The sequence below is a fragment of the Lolium rigidum genome, chromosome 2 (assembly GCF_022539505.1).
Source record: "Lolium rigidum isolate FL_2022 chromosome 2, APGP_CSIRO_Lrig_0.1, whole genome shotgun sequence".
Classification (NCBI taxonomy): Eukaryota; Viridiplantae; Streptophyta; class Magnoliopsida; order Poales; family Poaceae; genus Lolium; species Lolium rigidum.
In genome coordinates, this window is record NC_061509.1 from 161,561,408 (window position 1) to 161,582,997 (window position 21,590).

The following is a 21,590-nucleotide window of genomic DNA, read 5'->3' on the forward strand; positions in this document are numbered from 1 at the left end:
TGCGTCGCGGCACCGTCCCACCGGCGTCGAGGTCGAGGATGCAGTGAGAACAGCGTCAACCCCACCAGTTCATGGATGCCGGGGTTGCGTCGGCGACGCCGTCCTACCGGCGTCGAGTCACCCACCAGTAGTCCCCGCATTACAGCACCATCAGCAGCAGTACAACATCTCCACACCAGCACCACACCACCAGTACAAGTACACGGATGCCAGGGTTGCCGTCGAGCACGTTTACAAGGGCGTGGAGAGGATGGCGCCGATGGGTTTGTGTGGAGGAGGTCAAGGTGTATCGTGGAGGGCCGTAGCTAGCCAGAGTAGCGATGGCGGTGGCCTGAATATCCACCGGCGGAGCTAGGATTCCGGGGTCGGGGGTGACCGCTAGAAACCACCGCGGCCAAATCAACCAAGGGGAGGTGGTAGAGTTCATCGAGGAGAGTAAAAGCCCCATCACGACGGTGCCGGGGTTGGCCAGGAGCGGCCGGGGGCGGGCGGCGCCACCACAGGGGCGTGGTGGTCGCAAGAGAGAAGAGATCGATGGGGTTCGTGTGCGTGTGCGAGGAAGGGGTGAGCGAGAGCTGGGGTTGGGTCGGGTTGAGCCCAACCAGGTCAGGCACTACTGGGCTAGCCATTTAACTGGGTCCGACTGGATCTGATGGGCTCCGCCCATCCTATTCTTTTAGGATGTAATTTTTTAGAAAAATTTCTCTAAGTAAATAAAGTGATAAGAAAAGGCAATAATAATAATAACTAATAACTAATATTAAATTGCAATGAAAAGTTATTTACTCCAACCTTTTTATTTAACAAGTTAATAATTTATAAGTTAAATAACCAACATAAAAAACCTTAATTCTCGAAATTAAACCCTAACTAGTATTTGTCTTAATTCTTAAACCTTTTAAAATAATTACATGCTAAGGCTATTATTAATTTTGTTCAAAGTACTTAATCACATTAACTCTAGTACCAACTATTATTTTAAGAATTGTATCATATTTAGAAACCCTAATACTACTATAAGTAAGAACCTTGATCCCATTATGTGATCACCCCAAATTGATTTAACTCTAAAACCCTAACTCTATGATTTCATGTGGAACCCTAAAACCCTAATGCCATTGGAAGCTCTAGCTCCACTACTTCATATGAACTTAATTTGCTTCTAAACTAAACCCTAGGTTAGAACATATGATCATAATATTTTCTTTTCAAACATAGAACAATAATAGCAACTAAACAATTGTCATGTCCTCATAAAATGTAAGAACCCTAACACTAGTTAATTGCTATGCTATGTTCTCATCCTAATAAAACCTAGTTGATCAAGTAGGATCAATCAAGTCTAAACCCTAGCTCCTACTGCCAAAACCATCATCTTTATTTATCCATGCTTAGCATCACACCATTGTGATGAACTCCAATAGCAACCATGCCAATATTATGCACCCTATTTCATACACACTAAACCCTATTAGTGTAAGATAATTATTAATCATCCTATTTAGGAACCAACCATTCTTTACTTAGTTAATCCAATAGAAAACCCTAGTCAACCTCAACTATAATTGAGATACTTCTTATTACTTAAGAAGTATGTTCTTCAAAAGTTATTCTTTTGAAGAAAATAAAGAATAGCCATCAACCCTGCCTTATAGGACCTATAAACCCTACCTAGCTATCACCAGCAAGATGAACCACCATGATAGCAAACATGTATAATTAATTGCTGAAGTTGCTTATGCTTAAGTAAAACCATACAAGCCCTAGTAGCTGATGAATCCAACTCTGTTATGATCCATCAACTCCTTACTCCAGCAACTAATTGGAACCATAGGAAACTATAGAACCCGTCAACCCAATTATCATATTTGTTCTTTATTAACAAACATGTTCTTCAAAAGTTATTCTTTTGAAGAATATAACAAGTAATCATTAACCATGCCATATTGTACTAAAATTGACAACTGCTCTTTACTTATTATACAACTACTATTCCTTGGTATGTATGATTGTTACTATGCATTTTACCACTTTCTTATGATACTAAAACAACACAACACTGAATAAGAACCTTGTTTGGGAATCACTCTAAAAGTGCAACACACCCTAAATCAATCATAACAACTCACTAATCCTAAATCATCGAGGTTAGGTCACGCTTAGAACGATTGCATCTCATACTTATGCATTATTGCATTTTTTGCCAATCTTTTAAACATCGTCCTTACCGGACGATGATGCTATTTCAGAATTTGGAGTTACTGCGTATCGAAGACCTTGCCTGCATAATCTTGCAGTCAAGAAAGGCAAGTTCATCACTTGCTCATGTCATTTGAGTATTTCTATCAAATTACTTGCAAAGTACTATGGTTATCACTATTGCATAAAAACCAAAACCACTACTTTCATAACTATGAATATGACTATGTGGTGGGCAATGGAACCATGGATTGTGTTGATATGGTGGAGGTTCCATTGCAAGGGTTTATATCCATCTAGGATTAAACAACAAATGTCGCCGAGTGATTCTTGTGCTCAGTAATACCCGTGTTAACCATAAGATGCGGAGTGGGACGGAATAGTCAATTGTATTTCCACCTCTTGTACATCAACGGATGCGCTTTACGCAGTAGACCCTTGATCCAAGAGAGGACAAGTGGTACCCTTGATCCAAGAGAGGACAAGTGGTAGGGTGGGGGTCCCGGTGAAGTCCCCACGGTAATTGTGGTCTATGATGGGTTGCAGTTGCTCGGCGAAGGAGTTCATGGTAGAGACCCGAGCTGTTGTCGTGGTCGGGGTCCACCCGTAAGTGGGAATAATGGGACTGGCGAGGACCCAGGGTCGGAGTTTGCAGCAAAGGGTGGGTGTATGAGGTAGCGGAGGAATATGATTGGCTATGACCTTATACCGGGCCTCACACCAAAGGAAGTGTGGATGGGGAGTACGCCCGGTTGGCACCAAGGTTAAGATCTCTTATGGGTAAAGCAACACACCTCTGCAGAGTGTAATGAATCGTGACCTGTCACTCCCTGTTCCGGGATATGGAGCTGCGAACGCGGCCGGAAAGGAGCTCCATGAAGTTCTAGTAAACCGGTGAAGGCTGACGGACATAGTTCTTCGAATAAAAGCAACCTTTTGAAGAAATGGTTATGAAAACCTGCATTGGTATTAGACTTTCTGGTCTAATGTCGTAGCTAGTGCATCAAACACTTCTTTCCTATAATGAACTTGTTGAGTACGCTCGTACTCATCCCACTCTTAAATCCCCTGCTTAGATATGGAGGTATCGAAGGAGGATCTACAGTGCAACTCGAAGGCCAAGGAGCCAACAACTACTTCACGAGACATGACCCAGTCGGCGGAGTCGAATACGTCATCCAACAAGGAGAAAACCTAGATTAGCGGTAGAAAGGAACTAGCTTCCTCAACCTAGCTCCTACTTAGCTAGAATCTATTCTTAGCCTCTATAGCTAGTCAAATACTCTACAAATAGAGTTCGTGATAGAATTAGACTACGAGTTGTTCTTCTGGAGTTTACTTGCAGATTTACCTCATTGTAAAGTAGGAGGTCTGTGCTGATCTTATGTAATAGAGTCAATGTTGTAATTCTATAGACATGCCTTGGACCCGCATATGTTTCTGTTGTACCACTCTGAGCGATATAATACTAGTGGAACGGTGTTTCATTGGTGTTATATCAGACTTGCATACTACACCATGCAGTGGTATGCCGGGTCACCACAATATAATAGATTGATAATCAACATAACATAGTATTCCATATTCATCGGATCCCAACAAACACAACATGTAGCATTACAAATAGATGATCTTGATCATGATAGGCAGCTCACAAGATCTAACATGATAGCACAATGAGGAGAAGACAACCATCTAGCTACTGCTATGGACCCATAGTCCAGGGGTGAACTACTCACAAATCAATCCGGAGGCGATCATGGTGATGAAGTGTCCTCCGGGAGATGATTCCCCTCTCCGATCTCCTGAATCCCCCGAGATGGAATTAGCGGCGGTGGCGTCTCTGGAAGGATTTCTGTATCGTGGCTCTCGGTAAAAGGGTTTTCACGATGGAGGGAATAAATAGGCGGAAGGGCAGCGTCGGTGGAGGCACAGGGGCCCCACACCATAGGCCGGCGCGGGCCCCATGCTAGCCGCGCCGCCCTATAGGTACGGGCCCTCGTGGCCCCACTTCGTATCCCCTTCGGTCTTCTGGAAGCTCCGTGGAAAAATAAGACCCTGGCCGTTGATTTCGTCCAATTCCGAGAATATTTCCTTTGTAGGATTTCGAAACCAAAAACAGCGAAAACGACAAGCGGCTCTTCGGCATCTCGTCAATAGGTTAGTGCCGGAAAATGCATAATAATGACATAAAGTGTGTATAAAACATGTGAGTATCATCATAAAAGTAGCATGGAACATAAGGTATGGTGGACACAAATGGCATAGTTTTTGGCTCAAGGATTTTGGATGCACGAGAAGTAATCCCTCTCAATACAAGGCTTTGGCTAGCAAGATTGTTTGAAGCAAACACAAGTATGAACCGGTATTACATAAGAACATATTGCAAGCATTATAAGACTCTACACTGTCTTCCTTGTTGTTCAAACCCTCACCAGAAAATATCTAGACTCTAGAGAGACCAATCATGCAAACCAAATTTCAACAAGCTCTACGGTATTTCTTCATTAATAGGTGCAAAGTACATGATGCAAGAGCTTAAACATGATCTATTTGAGCACAATAATTTCCAAGTATCAAATTATTCAAGACATTATACCAATTACCACATGAAGCATTTTCTGTTTCCAACCATATAACAATTAACGAAGCAGTTTCAACCTTCGCCATGAACATTAAGAGTAAAGCTAAGAACACATGTGTTCATATGCAACAGCGGAGCGTGTATCTCTCCCACACAAAGAATGCTAGGATCCGATTTTATTCAAATAAAAACAAAAATAAAAACATACTGACGCTCCAAGTAAAGCACATAAGATGTGATGGTATAAAAATATAGTTTCACTAGAGGTGACCTGATAAGTTGTCGATGAAGAAGGGGATGCCTTGGGCATCCCCAAGCTTAGATCTTGAGTCTTCTTGAAATATGCAGGGATGAACCACGGGGGCATCCCAAGCTTAGAGTTTTCACTCTTCTTGATCCTATTGTATCATCCTCCTTTCTTGATCCTTGAAAAGTTCCTCCACACCAAACTCAAAACAAACTCATTGGAGGGTTAGTGCATAATCAAAAATTCACATATTCAGAGGTGACATAATCATTCTTAACACTTCTGGACATTGCACAAAGCTACTGAAAGTTAATGGAACAAAAAAATCCATCAAACATAGCAAAACAGGCAATGCGAAATAAAAGGCGGAATCTGTCAAAACAGAACAGTCCGTAAAGACGAAATTTTCTGGGGCACTTAACTTGCTCAGATGAAAATGCTCAAATTTAATGAAAGTTGCGTACATATCTGAGGATCACGCACGTAAATTGGCAGATTTTTTTGAGTTACCTACAGAGAATCCTACTCAAATTCGTGACAGCAAGAAATCTGTTTCTACGCAGTAATCCAAATCTAGTATCATCTTTACTATCAAAGACTTTACTTGGCACAACAATGCAATAGAATAAAGATAAGGAGAGGTTGCTACAGTAGTAACAACTTCCAAGAAACAACAAAACAGTAGCAAAAAAAAAAAGGGTTATCTCCCAAGAAGTGCTTTTTTTATAGCCATTAAGATGGGCTCAGTAATTTTAATGATGCTCACATAAGGATGAGAGTTGAAGCAAAGAGAGCATCAAAAATCAAGTATGAAACAAATTTAAGCCTAACCCACTTCTTATGAAAAGGAATCTTGTAAATAAACAAGTCATGTAAGCATAACGCAACAAGCATAGAAAGGCAACACAAGCGCAACTTCAAGATTCTCAACATAAAGAGGGGAAACTTAATATTATTAAGATGCATATAACCATGTTTCCCTCTCTCATAATAACTTTCAGTAGCATCATGAACAAACTCAACAATATAACTATCACATAAAGCATTCTTATCATGAGTCTCATGCATAAAATAATTACTACTCCCAACATAAGCATAGTCATTTTTATTAATTATAGTGGGAGCAAATTCAACAAAGTAGCTATCATTATTATTCTCATCACCATAATCATCAAATGTAGGAGGAATATTGTAATCATAATAAACTTTATCCTCCATAGTAGGTGGCACCAAAATACCACTATCATCGTAAATGGGAGGTAAAGTATCATCAAAGTAAATTTTCTCCTCCATGCTTGGGGGACTAAAAATATCATGCTCATCAAAACCAGCTTCCCCAAGCTTAAATTCTTCCATAGCATTAGCAATAATAGTGTTCAAAGAGTTCATGCTAATAACATTGCTACAACTATTTTGCAAACAAAGTTCCATGGGTTTTTTTAATTTTCTCTTCAAACACCTCATGGCATAACTCAAGATAAATACTATAAAGATCTCTAATATTTTTGTTGTTTTCCATTAAGCCTAACTAGTGAAATCACACAACTTAGTGTTCTCAGGAGTATTCATTTTAACAGTAGTAAAAATAAGTAAAGCAAACAAAATTAAATAAAGTAAATGAAAGTAACTATTTTTTTGTGTTTTTGATATAGAGAACGCAAACAAGATAGTAAATAAAGTAAAGTAAAGCAAGACAATAACAAAGTAAAGAGATTGGATGTGGGAGACTCCCCTTGCAGCGTGTCTTGATCTCGCCGGCAACGGCGCCAGAAAAAGAACTTGTTGACGCGTAAAGCACACGCCCGTTGGGAACCCAAGAGGAAGGTGCGATGCGTACAGCAGCAAGTTTTCCCTCAGTAAGAAACCAAGGTTATCGAACCAGTAGGAGTCAAGGAGCACGTGAAGGTTCTTGGTGACGGAGTGTAGTGCGGCGCAACACCAGGGATTCCGGCGCCAACGTGGAACCTGCACAACACAATCCAAATACTTTGCCCCAACTTAACAGTGAGGTTGTCAATCTCACCGGCTTGCTGTAACAAAGGATTAAATGTATGGTGTGGAAAATGATGTTTGTTTGCGAAGAACAGTAAAGAACAATGTTTGCAGTAGATTGTATTCAGATGTAAAAGAATGGACCGGGGTCCACAGTTCACTAGTGGTGTCTCTCCAATAAGATAAAGCATGTTGGGTGAACAAATTACATTTGGGCAATTGACAAATAGAGAGGACATAACAATGCACATACATATCATGATGAGTAGTGTGAGATTTAATCGGGCATTACGACAAAGTACATAGACCGCTATCCAGCATGCATCTATGCCTAAAAAGTCCACCTTCGGGTTAGCATCCGCACCCCTTCCAGTATTAAGTTGCAAACAATAGACAATTGCATTAAGTATGGTGCATAATGTAATCAACACAAATATCCTTAGACAAAGCATTGATGTTTTATCCCTAGTGGCAACGAGCACATCCACAACCTTAGAACTTTCGTCACTATCCCAGATTTAATGGAGGCATGAACCCACTATCGAGCATAAATACTCCCTCTTGGAGTTACAAGTATCAACTTGGCCAGAGCCTCTACTAGCAACGGAGAGCATGCAAGATCATAAACAACACATATAATAGATTGATAATCAACATAACATAGTATTCCATATTCATCGGATCCCAACAAACACAACATGTAGCATTACAAATAGATGATCTTGATCATGATAGGCAGCTCACAAGATCTAACATGATAGCACAATGAGGAGAAGACAACCATCTAGCTACTGCTATGGACCCATAGTCCGGGGGTGAACTACTCACACATCAATCCGGAGGCGATCATGGTGATGAAGAGTCCTCCGGGAGATGATTCCCCTCTCCGGCAGGGTGCCGGAGGCGATCTCCTGAATCCCCCGAGATGGGATTGGCGGCGGCGTCTCTGGAAGGTTTTCCGTATCGTGGCTCTCGGTAAAAGGGTTCTCGCGACGGAGGGAATAAATAGGCGGAAGGGCAGCGTCGGTGGAGGCACAGGGGCCCCACACCATAGGCTGGCGTGGGCCCCATGCTGGCCGCGCCGCCCTATGGGTACGGGCCCTCGTGGCCCCACTTCGTATCCCCTTCGGTCTTCTGGAAGCTCCGTGGAAAAATAAGACCCTGGCCGTTGATTTCGTCCAATTCCGTGAATATTTCCTTTGTAGGATTTCTGAAACCAAAAACAGCAGAAAACAGCAACTGGCTCTGCGGCATCTCGTCAATAGGTAAGTGCCGGAAAATGCATAATAATGACATAAAGTGTGTATAAAACATGTGAGTATCATCATAAAAGTTGCATGGAACATAAGAAATTATAGATACGTTTGAGACGTATCAAGCATCCCCAAGCTTAGTTCCTACTCGCCCTCGAGTAGGTAAACGATAACAAGGATAATTTCTGAAGTGACATGCTATCATAATCTTGATCAATACTATTGTAAAGCATATGAGGTGAATGAAGTGATTCGAAGAAATGGTAAAGACAATGATTAACCAAACTGAATCATATAGCAAAGACTTTTCATGAATAATACTTTCAAGACAAGCATCAATAAGACTTGCATAGGAGTTAACTCATAAAGCAATAGATTCTTAGGATAAAGTTTTGAAGCAACACAAAGGAAGATATAAGTTTCAGCGGTTGCTTTTAACTTCAACATGTTTATCTCATGGATAATTGTCAACACAAAGTAATATGATGAATGCAAATAAGGAAGTATGTAGGAATCAATGCACACAGTTGACACAAGTGTTTGCTTCTAAGATAGAAAGAAGTAGGTAAACTGACTCAACATAAAAGTAAAAGAAAGGCCCTTCGCAGAGGGAAGCATGGATTGCTATATTTGTGCTAGAGCTTTTATTTTGAAAACATAGAAACAATTTTGTCAACGGTAGTAATAATTCATATGTGTTATGCATAAGATATCCTATAAGTTGCAAGCCTCATGCATAGTATACCAATAGTGCCCGCACCTTGTCCTAATTAGCTTGGATTTACATGGATTATCATTGCATAGCATATGTTTCAACCAAGTGTCACAAAGGGGTACCTCTATGCCGCCTGTACAAAGGTCTAAGGAGAAAGTTCGCATTGGATTTCTCGCTTTTGATTATTCTCAACTTAGACATCCATACCGGGATAACATAGACAATAGATAATGGACTCCTCTTTAATGCATAAGCATTCAACAACAGATAATATTCTCATAAGAGATTGAGGATTGTTGTCCAAACTGAAACTTCCACCATGGATCATGGCTTTAGTTAGCGGCCCAATGTTCTTCTCTAACAATATGCATACTCAAACCATTTGATCATGATAAATCACCCTTACTTCGAGACAAGACGAACATGCATAGCAACTCACATGATATTCAACAAAGGTGAAATAGTTGATGGCGTCCCCAGGAACATGGTTATCGCTCAACAAGCAACTTATAAGAAATAAGATACATAAGTACATATTCAATACCACAATAGTTTTTTAAGCTATTTTTCCCATGAGCTATATATTGCAAAGACAAAGAATCGAATTTTAAAGGTAGCACTCAAGCAATTTACTTTGGAATGGCAGAGAAATACCATGTAGTAGGTAGGTATGGTGGACACACATGGCATAGTTTTTGGCTCAAGGATTTTGGATGCACGAGAAGTAATCCCTCTCAATACAAGGCTTTGGCTAGCAAGGTTGTTTGAAGCAAACACAAGTATGAACCGGTACAGCAAAACTTACATAAGAACATATTGCAAGCATTATAAGACTCTACACTTGTCTTCCTTGTTGTTCAAACCCTCACCGAGAAAATATCTAGACTCTAGAGAGACCAATCATGCAAACCAAATTTCAACAAGCTCTACGGTATTTCTTCATTAATAGGTGCAAAGTACATGATGTAAGAGCTTAAACATGATCTATTTGAGCACAATAATTTCCAAGTATCAAATTATTCAAGACATTATACCAATTACCACATGAAGCATTTTCTGTTTCCAACCATATAACAATTAACGAAGCAGTTTCAACCTTCGCCATGAACATTAAGAGTAAAGCTAAGAACACATGTGTTCATATGCAACAACGGAGAGTGTCTCTCTCCCACACAAATAATGCTAGGATCCGATTTTATTCAAATAAAAACAAAAATAAAAACATACAGACGCTCCAAGTAAAGCACATAAGATGTGATGGAATAAAAATATAGTTTCACTAGCGGTGACCTGATAAGTTGTCGATGAAGAAGGGGATGCCTTGGGCATCCCCAAGCTTAGATGCTTGAGTCTTCTTGAAATATGCAGGGATGAACCACGGGGGCATCCCCAAGCTTAGAGTTTTCACTCTTCTTGATCCTATTGTATCATCCTCCTCTCTTGATCCTTGAAAAGTTCCTCCACACCAAACTCAAAACAAACTCATTGGAGGGTTAGTGCATAATCAAAATTCACATATTCAGAGGTGACATAATCATTCTTAACACTTCTGGACATTGCACAAAGCTACTGAAAGTTAATGGAACAAAAAAATCCATCAAACATAGCAAAACAGGCAATGCGAAATAAAAGGCAGAATCTGTCAAAACAGAACAGTCCATAAAGACGAATTTTTCTGGGGCACTTAACTTGCTCAGATGAAAATGCTCAAATTTATTGAAAGTTGCGTACATATCTGAGGATCACGCACGTAAATTGGCAGATTTTTCTGAGTTACCTACAGAGAATCCTACTCAAATTCGTGACAGCAAGAAATCTGTTTCTGCGCAGTAATCCAAATCTAGTATCATCTTTACTATCAAAGACTTTACTTGGCACAACAATGCAATAGAATAAAGATAAGGAGAGGTTGCTACAGCATTAAGAACTTCCAAGACACAACAAAACAGTAGCAAAATAAAAATATGGGTTATCTCCCAAGAAGTGCTTTCTTTATAGCCATTAAGATGGGTTCAGTAATTTTAATGATGCTCACATAAGGATGAGAGTTGAAGCAAAGAGAGCATCAAAAAGCAAGTATGAAACAAATTTAAGCCTAACCCACTTCCTATGAAAAGGAATCTTGTAAATAAACAAGTCATGTAAGCATAACGCAACAAGCATAGAAAAGCAACACAAGCGCAACTTCAAGATTCTCAACATAAAGAGGGGAAACTTAATATTATTAAGATGCATATAACCATGTTTCCCTCTCTCATAATAACTTTCAGTAGGATCATGAGCAAACTCAACAATATAACTATCACATAAAGCATTCTTATCATGAGTCTCATGCATAAAATAATTACTACTCCCAACATAAGCATAGTCATTTTTATTAATTATAGTGGGAGCAAATTCAACAAAGTAGCTATCATTATTATTCTCATCACCATAATCATCAAATGTAGGAGGCATATTGTAACCATAATAAACTTTATCCTCCATAGTAGGTGGCACCAAAATACTACTATCATCATAAATGGGAGGCAAAGTATCATCAAAGTAAATTTTCTCCTCCATGCTTGAGGGACTAAAAATATCATGCTCATCAAAACCAGCTTCCCCAAGCTTAAATTCTTCCATAGAATTAGCAATAATAGTGTTCAAAGAGTTCATGCTAATAACATTGCTACAACCATTTTGCAAACAAAGTCCCATGGGTTTTTTTAATTTTCTCTTCAAACACCTCATGTCCTAACTCAAGATAAATACTATAAAGATCTCTAATATTTTTGTTGTTTTCCATTAAGCCTAACTAGTGAAATCACACAACTTAGTGTTCTCAGGAGTATTCATTTTAAGAGTAGTAAAAATAAGTAAAGCAAACTAAATTAAATAAAGTAAATGAAAGTAACTATTTTTTTGTGTTTTTGATATAGAGAACGCAAACAAGACAGTAAATAAAGTAAAGTAAAGCAAGACAATAACAAAGTAAAGAGATTGGATGTGGGAGACTCCCCTTGCAGCGTGTCTTGATCTCCCTGGCAACGGCGCCAGAAAAAGAGCTTGTTGACGCGTAAAGCACACGCCCGTTGGGAACCCCAAGAGGAAGGTGTGATGCGTACAGCAGGTTTTCCCTCAGTAAGAAACCAAGGTTATTGAACCAGTAGGAGTCAAGGAGCACATGAAGGTTGTTGGTGACGGAGTGTAGTGCATCGCAACACCAGGGATTCCGGCGCCAACGTGGAACCTGCACAACACAATCCAAATACTTTGCCCCAACTTAACAGTGAGGTTGTCAATCTCACTGGCTTGCTGTAACAAAGGATTAAATGTATGGTGTGGAAAATGATGTTTGTTTGCGAAGAACAGTAAAGAACAATGTTTGCAGTAGATTGTATTCAGATGTAAAAGAATGGACCGGGGTCCACAGTTCACTAGTGGTGTCTCTCCAATAAGATAAAGCATGTTGGGTGAACAAATTACAGTTGGGCAATTGACAAATAGAGAGGCATAACAATGCACATACATATCATGATGAGTAGTGTGAGATTTAATCGGGCATTACGACAAAGTACATAGACCGCTATCCAGCATGCATCTATGCCTAAAAAGTCCACCTTCGGGTTAGCATCCGCACCCCTTCCAGTATTGAGTTGCAAACAACAGACACTTGCATTAAGTATGGTGCGTAATGTAATCAACACAAATATCCTTAGACAAAGCATTGATGTTTTATCCCTAGTGGCAACAGCACATCCACAACCTTAGAACTTTCTGTCACTGTCCCAGATTTAATGGAGGCATGAACCCACTATCGAGCATAAATACTCCCTCTTGGAGTTACAAGTATCAAGTTGGCCAGACCCTCTACTAGCAACGGAGAGCATGCAAGATCATAAACAACACATATAATAGATTGATAATCAACATAACATAGTATTCCATATTCATCGGATCTCAACAAACACAACATGTAGCCTTACAAATAGATGATCTTGATCATGATAGGCAGCTCACAAGATCTAACATGATAGCACAATGAGGAGAAGACAACCATCTAGCTACTGCTATGGACCCATAGTCCGAGGGTAAACTACTCACACATCAATCCGGAGGCGATCATGGTGATGAAGAGTCCTCCGGGAGATGATTCCCCTCTCCGGCAGGGTGCCGGAGGCGATCTCTTGAATCCTCCGAGATGGGATTGGCGGCGGTGGCGTCTCTGGAAGGTTTTCCGTATCGTGGCTCTCGGTAAAAGGGTTTTCGCGACGGAGGGAATAAATAGGCAGAAGGGCAGAGTCGGTGGAGACACAGGGGCCCCACACCATAGGCCGGCGCGGGCCCCATGCTGGCCGCGCTGCCCTATGGGTACGGGCCCTCGTGGCCCCACTTCGTATCCCCTTCGGTCTTCTGGAAGCTCCGTGGAAAAATAAGACCCTGGGCGTTGATTTCGTCCAATTCCGAGAATATTTCCTTTGTAGGATTTCTGAAACCAAAAACAGCAGAAAACAACAACTGGCTCTTCGGCATCTCGTCAATAGGTTAGTGCCGGAAAATGCATAATAATGACATAAAGTGTGTATAAAATATGTGAGTGTCATCATAAAAGTAGCATGGAACGTAAGAAATTATAGATACGTTTGAGACGTATCAATCTTCTCCTCGCCGCTCCAAACAATGTCGACCTCGTCCTTCCGCAAGATCGCCGCGGTGAACGGCTTCGGCCTCGATAGCCTAACTGTGGCGGAGGTGTGGGCGTTGTACCACGCCCGATATCTAGTCCTGCCGGACATGCGGCTGCCAAGCAGCGGCGGCTGGAAGATGGCCGTGAACGGCATTGGCGTCCTGCCGCCACCGAAGCCGGGCACGGACCAATGGAGGGATGGCATCAAGGCCCGGCGGGCTCAACTCACCGCCGAGGAGCGGGGGGATCCGACATGGACGGCCAACAACAACGACACCTGGTGGGCGACGTACTTCAAGGCCAAGTACGATGTCGAGATGCACAGCACTACCGGCCTCATCGGCGGGCCCAACAGCTGGAACAAGGACGGCCGCGCCCTGTTTTGGGGCGTTCCGGGGTGCACCCTCGAGAACGTCATCTGCGGCATCCGCAACGGCGCTCCAAGGTTGGAGATGCCACCGTCACCGCCACCGTCTCCTCGAGGAGGACCACCACAATGGAAGCCGAGGAGGACGACGTACTCGTCCTCCTCGAACTCTTCTTCCTCAGGACCGGCCCGATCGACGCCGTCCTCGTCGTACCGGAGGATTGCCGTAGATCAATTGAGATATTCTCAGATCGTTGGCTCACTCATGTACTTAGCAAGCGCGACTAGACCTAACATCTCTTTTGCTGTTAGCAAGTTGAGTAGGTTTATGTCAAACCCGGGTACTGATCATTGGCATGCACTTGATAGGGTCATGCGCTACCTATGTGGTACAATGAGTTATGAGATTCACTATTCAGGACATCCAGCTGTGCTTGAAGGATATAGTGATTCAAATTGGATCTCTGATGTACCTGATCTCTATGCCACTAGTGGGTATGTATTTACCTTTGGAGGTGGCGCAGTGTCATGGAGATCTTGCAAGCAAACCATATTGACGAGGTCAACTATGGAAGCAGAACTTACTGCTTTGGACACAACCACTGTTGAATCAGAATGGTTGCGTGAGCTCTTGATAGACTTGCATGTGGTTGAAAAATCTGTACCGGCAATCCTTTTGAATTGCGACAATCAAACTATAATTGCCAAAGTGAACAATTCTAAGGATAACGCGAAGTCATCAAGACACGTCAAAAGACGTTTGAAGTATGTCAGGAAATTGCGAAACTCCAGAGTAATAACTGTTACATATATTCAAACAGACAAAAACCTGGCAGATCCCTTTACAAAAGGACTATCACGTAATGTGATAGAAAGTGCATCGAGGGAGATGGGTTTGAGACCCGTTGATGTTACACCATAGTGGTAATCCAACCTTTGTGATCGGAGATCCCGTGAATTAGGACCTGGGAAGAACAAAATAGTGGTTTAATTGAGGAGATTATTATGTAACCATCTCTATGTGAAGATGCACAACTCTCAATTGCTGTAATACAGGTTTCCAACAAGCCTTAATGTGTTTATGTTGGCTATTTTAGCAAAGATGCTGTCCTACAGAGCATTCTTGAAATAACATACCTATATGAGTCCGATTGTTAAACGTCGCAATCTATGAGATTTGGGTGATCTCTAGTAAACTCATGAAGAGACCACGGAGTATGACGCATATGCTTCACCCGCGGGGTAGGCTACTGGCAGCCATGTACTAGTTATGACTTTGAGTTAAACCCTCTTCACGCAAAACTTGCAATTCAAGGCTTTAGTCCATTGTTCAAGTGTGAATGGATGTAGCTTAAGGTTCTAGGCAGAAGTTCAACTTAACAGTCTCCACTGAAACACTGGTATATAAACAAGCAGCGAGTATTGGTAAATCTCTAAATGGGGATTTGAGATCTGGTGGGGGATTGTTGAAATATTGGGCCCACACTTAGTGGCTCATACTAGATTTCAGATTTTCCTATAAATCTCAAAGCCCACATAGTGACAGCCTTGTGAGTTTGAGCCCAAGTTGGTGGCAGCTCACTAGGGAGTGGCAAGAGGTGGGAAGTTTAGTCCCACGTGGAAAGTTGGGAGGAAGTTAGACCACCTTATAAGGTGGGTTGTTCCACCACTAGTAAGTGAGTAAGAATAGGAGTGGTTCACGCGCGCTCCTCCTCCTCCTCGCTCGTCTCGCCTTGGCTCGACACGTCATGATGAGCGCTGCGCTCGTGGTGAGTGGATTGAGCATCGAGCCGAGACTTTCCTTACTTTTTGCAGCTCAGGAAAACAAACAGAGTCCTAGACGGACGCGTTGCAGTTAGTCGGTTCGGGTCACTCCCCGATCGTGGGCTATCTGTAACCGACTCGAAACGTTCGTGCGACGTGGGTGTGGTCCACGTTGCCTAGAGTTTCCCGAGCCTATATAATCTCTTGCCCGGCTACCGTAGAAACACATCTAATACACGAGTTAGGTTTTTACCACCTCTCTCTGCTTGCGTCGCCATCATAGCCTACTCCATGCCGTGCGCCGACGTGCATCGTTAAACGGGAGAGCAGGTCTCCAGAACCGCTCATCCTTGCTACCCTGTACGGGAGAAGGCGAATTAGGTTTTTGGGAAGTGCTCTGCGCGACTGCTCAAGCTTTTCATCACGGGCCGCCTTCCGTCTAAGTCGGGCGGTGCTGCTTACCGTCGTCTTCAACGCCGTCTACTTCGACCCGTCGTTCCTGTCATCAACAACGTTACTGCTGCGACATCATCTGCTACACCTCCACCGCCACCTCCACCAGATCGGTACGTGCGACATATCTCGATCTGTTTAGAGATGGATGCTTTATCGTTTGCGCTGCTGCTACTCATGTTGATTAATGCATCTAGTATGTTCGAATTTTACATGTTAGTAGTTGCTGTCATCATGTTTTATATTCTGAAATTAATCATGAAAATTATGCCAAATTATTCAACAGATATTAGTTTAGATGTGCAATGCTATAGTATGGTTGAAGGCAGGAAACTTGAGAGGGAGAGAGATGGGATCCGCGACAACATGTGGACAATTGACTAGTACAGCATAAATGAATAACTCTAGGGATCTATCCATGTCTAAAATCGTCACGTATTATCTAAATAAAAAATATATAAACATCTACGATATTGCCACATAATATGTATATTTTATGCATGGATACATCTGCGACAATAATTATAGAATAGAGGGGTATTGTAGATATTACCCTCGCATTTACAAGACAACTGTGCTAGCTGTAACGGGTTGTATTGGGCGCGCCTATGTATGGGAAGCTTCACACATCACCTCCTAGCTAGGGTGCCTTTGCCAACTGCAATATAAAGAACTAGGAGCATATCCAGCCGCGTCCCACAAAGCATCCCCCAAGCAATTTGCGGCGCACCGGACCAAAAAACCATTCCAGCCGCATCCCTCAAACCTGAATTTTGTCCGGCGCCCCCCGATACGGTGTCTGGCGCCCCGAGCCCGTCCCAGTCCCGCAGGGGACGCTCCGGGCACGCCGGACACAACGAAAAGCGGAGCGAACCGACGCGGGCCTGACGCGTCAGTGGCTCAGTGAAAAATCGTCTCCCACTCCCGCCAAATCCCGCCCCTCCCGCCATATCGCGCCTATCCCGCCGCGCATTTCTGGCCTCCCAACACATATCCTGCCGCCGATTCATTTCTCCTATCCCGCCGATTTGTTTCTCCCTCCCGCCGTCCACCTGCCGCCGCTACCCTCTCCCCATTCCATGGTGCCGCCGACATCCCCCAAAAAGATGGCCAAGAAAGCGGCCAAGAAGCCGCCGGGCAATGCGACGAAAGGGGCGAAAGCGCCGTTCGCGAAGCCGCGGAAGGCGCCGGCTCCGAAGAAGAAGTCGGAAGGATGGACCGAAGATCAATGGCAGCAAGACTGTCTGCGCCGGAGGATGTCGACGGCGGAGCGGAAAGGACGGAGGGCGGCGGAGCAGGAGAAGAAGGCTCTGGCGGCGCGCCAGCACCACCACTTAATGGCCGGGTGTCTCGCCGCCACCAACGCGAGCCCATATAGTACGAATGTGCCGGTGTACGTTTCGGGAGTGTTCTCTCCGTCGTCATCCGCCTTCTACAACGACGGCCCCTCCGGCACTCCCGGGTGCGTGACGCCTAACTTGTCGCCCCACTACCAGGATGCGCTGCCGCATGTCGGCTTCAACCCCAACAACCTCTACTCCCCGGCGTACGAGCAGCGCTAGCCAGGACCCGGTGCGGACGGCGACCCTTTCACTGGCCGCAGGGGGGCGCTCGAATTCGATGGCGCCGGTGCTGAGGGTGCTGAGGAAGAGGGCGGGGGTGAGGACGAGGAGGACGATGAAGAGGAGGAGGTGGAGGATGACGAAGACAACGAGGACGAAGAGGGCGGCGAGGAAGAGGACGAGGAGGGTGCCGGTGACAATGATCTCGTGGAGGTAGACGCGGACGGCGTGAAGAAGAAAAACAAGAAGAAGGGGTCGGGCACACGAGGCCCCAAGTGGACGGTTTTGGAGGATCTTTGTCTGTGCGAGTCGTGGGCGACGGTGAGCCATGACTCCATCATCGGCGCCAACCAAAAATACGGGAAGTATTGGGCGAGGATCAAAGCCGAGTTCGATGAGCGCAAGCTCATCAAGAGCGACTACAACAAAGTGACAATGAAGAGGAGCCAAAAGGCAATATCGACGCGATGGGCCATCATCCAGGCGTCGGTGAACTCCTTCCATGGATACCATCACGACTTAGTGACCAGAGCCGAGAGCGGCGCCGACCTCTCCCAAATGGTACGACTCTTTCTTCCATAATCTGTAGCGCCTACATTGTGTTCGATGAAATGATTCCGCTTCCTTTGGCTAGTTTGATAGGGCCATGGAGGTTTACCGGAGGAACTCGGATGGGCATAAGTCGTTCGCGCTGATGCATTGCTACACCTAGCTCAAAGGGAACGAGAAATGGCGGTTGACGTGCCTGTCGCTGTCCAAGGGGAAGGACGCCATTGAGCTGGACGCACCGCTGGCAACGTCGGCAGGGCGTCCTACTGGCAACAAGGCTGCCAAGGCCGCCTTGGCCGACGCCGCGTCGTGTGAGAAGACGCAGGCGTCGATCACGAAATGCCTCGCGGACGTCTCCTCGACCTTTCTCTCCCGCGACAAAAAGACCGACGAAAGGTGGGCGGAGCTGCTCAAGAGGCAAGAGGAGAAGTTGGAGCTCAAGAAACGCAGGGACGACATGTCCCTGCTGCGAGCATCGACAGAGGGAATGTCTCCCCGGACGCGGGCGGCGCACAACTTCTTCAAAGGCCAGATCCTCGACGACATCGAAGCCAAAATGGCGGCGGCCGACGCGGCGGCCCAGGAAGCGGCAGCGGCAGCGGCAGCAACCGCGGAGCAAGAGCCGGTTGACGCGTCTTCGCCTGCTACACCATCGTCGCCCTATGCGACGGCGGCGGAGCAGACGGAGCATGCACAACACCAGGCAGATCGCGACGAGGTCATCGTGATCGACGGGCCTGCGTCGACTCAGGATACGTCGCCGTCGGCCAACCCCTTCTTCTAATTTAGCATGCACTATGGTCTGTAATATGATCGCGCGCCCAGTACTTTGATCGCCGCTACTCTGATCGCGACGATTCGGTGGGAACGATCTCTTTTGAATGCAACAATTTGAATTCCTGATTGGGGGCGGCTGGGGAACGACGTCCCCCAAAGACGGTACGAACAAAATACGTCCCCAAACGCTCAATCCGGCGCGGTTTTGGGGACGCGACTAACTCTCGGTTAGCCGAGAAATAGGATAGGGCTCGGTCGATGCTTTGGTCGTTCAGTTATTTTCTTCTTTTGCAAAGGTTCGCGCTGGTCCGTTGCCCCAAGTTTCCTTTGGTGGGCACATTCAACTGCGGTTTGTAGGCTATTTTGTTTTGTTGTTGGGTTGCTGGTGTAACGGGCTAGTATTTTTCAAAGGAAGGCTGGAGTGCTGCTAGTAACTGGATCGAATAGTTCTAAAAGGACAGCTAAAAAGTAGTTCCAAAAAAATGCTAACTCGAATTTTAAGTTAGATTTTTTTCTACCGTTTTGGGATTTTTTTCTTGTGATCAATTGTGTATATTTGCGTAATTACAAATACGTATGTAATTGAAAATCTATGCTTTTTTACATATAGATGCACAATTACATATATATGTGCAATTGGAAAACCTTGCAATTTTTTAAGTGGGACTGTCTAATTCACAGGCAGCTGTTTATCAATTCGTCCACAGTCACTTTTTAAGCCAATCAGTTTCAGCCACGTCAGTCTGTCATCCTCGTTGCCTTCGTTTCTTTCGCACGCTGGTAGTCATTCTCGTTCGCTGTTTCTTCCCGGGCTTTTAGGCCTCATTCCGGGTGGACCCGAGTAAAAGCACCAAACCCAATAACAACCTCAACCCCGGCATGCTTAAGTTGCTCTTGGGCTACTCCAGGTTCAGAAGAGAGCACCCTTCAATGTTTTAGTTGTTGGGCTACTCCAGGTTCAGAAGTTCGGCCTCTTTTTCACGTGCCAGCCTGTAGAGGTCAGGCTTCCAGAACCACCTACACCCCCGTCCCCCTCCACCTGCTGCCTCCAACCTGTCGAGACCTTCTTCCCCAAGAAAGAAGCACTTCCCGTCAGATCAGAGAATAAACACAAAAGAAAGAAGAGATCCAACTGGGTAGGCGAAAAAGGATGGAGGATGAAGAAGAAGAACAACCAAGAAAGAGAACCCTAGGCTTCAGTACTGACCTGACAAGGAAATCAGCATCACTCCAGGTTAGTTTCACTCAGATTAAACCCCTGTCAAAGAATTACAATGCCCTTCAGTTTTTGTATCTCCCAGTCGCTTTTTCACTAGTGATTCTGTCCCCAATTGTTACAATCCACTAGTGGAAAAACGCTGATCAATACCGGTTCCAGAGGGCCATTTGCACCGGTTTAGCAACCGGTATAAAATATCCGGTGCAAAAGGCCCCCCCCCTTTCCTACCGGTTCCTTACGAACCGGTATAGATGGCCCTCCACGTGGGCGCCCAGGAGAGCGCACGTCGATGGACCTTTCGTACCGGTTTGTACTACAAACCGGTGGCAAAGGTAGGCTGCCTCGGCAGGAAAAATTCGAGAATCTCTGCCGCGGCAGAGAATTCAGGGTTTAGGGTTTACGTAGGGGTTTAGGGGTATCGGAGCGTTTCATATCGCGTCGATGCACCGGAAATGCGTTTGGGTTTACGTAGTACATGAAGATCAAGGTGATGCATATAAAGTTGGTGCATATAATATAACACACATGTAATTGCATAAGTAGTACTCTCCGATGCAAATCAAGTCGATGCACCATAGTACAAGCATGAAGATCGATCTATTACACACATGTACCATAGTGGTACACTCCGAGTCAAACTATATATACACACAAAGCAATCGAGGAGCTGGAGAAGATCTTTATGCATAGTGGTACTCTCCGGATGGTGGTATGACTTCCCGAAGGAAAAATCCCGCCAATTCATCGCCGATTGCTTTGAAGCGCTCCTCGATTCCGATCTTCTCCCGCTTTCTTCTCAACTGTAAAAGAATAAGATGAATACATGAGCTATGTGTGTTATATCAAATCACAAATCAAACAATTATTACTGAAACTCAGCACAACTTATGGTAAGAAAATAAATTTGTGAATATTATTTTCGTACCTCTCTATTTCTTTCATTATTCGCTCTCTCGCTGACAATTCTGTGGATGTACTCGCAAACGTAGTATCCACATAGATTAGTCCCCGGTGGTTGTTTTGCGCATTTCTGTACAAGAATATAATTCAGTCAAACAATAATGAAGTATGATAAAGGTGTGTGGACCTAGGTAGTACTACTTACTTTGTTCGCACGCCATATCAGCTTCGGTTTCCAATCATGGGACTGATCTTCCTTGATGAAAGTTTCCCATACGCTGCTCGACAAAAGAAAATGCACAAAAGAGTTATCAATCGGTTGATATCAGGAAACTAACAA